The sequence below is a fragment of the Arachis duranensis genome, chromosome 9 (genome assembly GCF_000817695.3).
Source record: "Arachis duranensis cultivar V14167 chromosome 9, aradu.V14167.gnm2.J7QH, whole genome shotgun sequence".
Lineage (NCBI taxonomy): Eukaryota > Viridiplantae > Streptophyta > Magnoliopsida > Fabales > Fabaceae > Arachis > Arachis duranensis.
In genome coordinates, this window is record NC_029780.3 from 88,097,687 (window position 1) to 88,098,925 (window position 1,239).

Sequence of the window (1,239 nt, forward strand, 5' to 3'; positions counted from 1 at the left end):
TAAAATAATATTTATAAATATACTTAAATACATAATAACTATTATTTTGTAGTCATGCAGTATTTTTGCAAACTATTAAACATAGTCAAACACTAAATATATATATCACCAGTAATTAAGACTGAATTTTAACCGTCACTTGTAGAAAGCTACTAAATCGACCATTGAAGATGAAATTAAAACTTAAAAAATTATTGTGTTCATAATAATATATAGTAAAATTAAGTTGGGTTGAATTAATAGTTAGTTCATTAGTTTATTTATTAAGTAAGTGTTGGTAGTTCGAATCTCGTTTTATGTATGCAGCAATTCGTTGGCCAACAGCAAACCCTTAAATGGAGTTCAGTACCACAGTGGATTAGTTCTTGGCTTGTCGGATTGAAAAATACCGTGAAAAATCAAAAAATAATAACATGTAGTAGAAGTAATAAAATAATTATAAATATCTATTTTATGCTTAAATTTTATTTGAATAGTATAGATCATATTCAAATACCTGTGTACGCCGGTAAAAATAATTTTATCCTTCGATAATACGAAGGTGCTATGTGTATCCACATCGACACCAACATTTGCTGTCATTTCTTTGACCAATGGATATTTGACATAGTTATAAGAACCGGACCGAACCAACTGATTTAACTAAAAAATTAGTGAACTGGACTCTCAACCAATCTGGTCCAGTCTCCAAAAGATGTATTTTGTGCTCAAATTTTATTTGAATAATATTAGATCAGAAGTACGCTAGTAAAAATAACTTTATCCATTGATGATAGGTGCTATGTCTATCCATCGAGACCAACTTTTGCTATCAACTATTTTACCAATGGATATACATAGTTATAAGAACTGGATTGGACCGAACGGTTCGACTAAAAAACTGGTGAATCAGACTCTTAACCGGTCTGGTCCAGTCTCCGAACCACTTAAGGATAACAATTGGTCAAAACAGGTAAAAAACGTCCAAAATCGGTGAAAATTGGTAGAAAATCGGTTCAACCAAACCGTTCAAGAGAAAATTTTAAAATTGATGAAGATGTGGTTCAAACCTAGATCTTCTTTGTGCCTGCATGCTCTCCTTGGCACTAAGCTATGTTGTTCCTTATTATTTTAAATGTTAATTATTATTTATATGGTAAAAATGTACAATAATTTTTTTAGATATCATTTTAATTTTATGCTCACTTATATTTAAATTAATTATATTTTTGTTATTCATAATTATTAATATAAATGCAA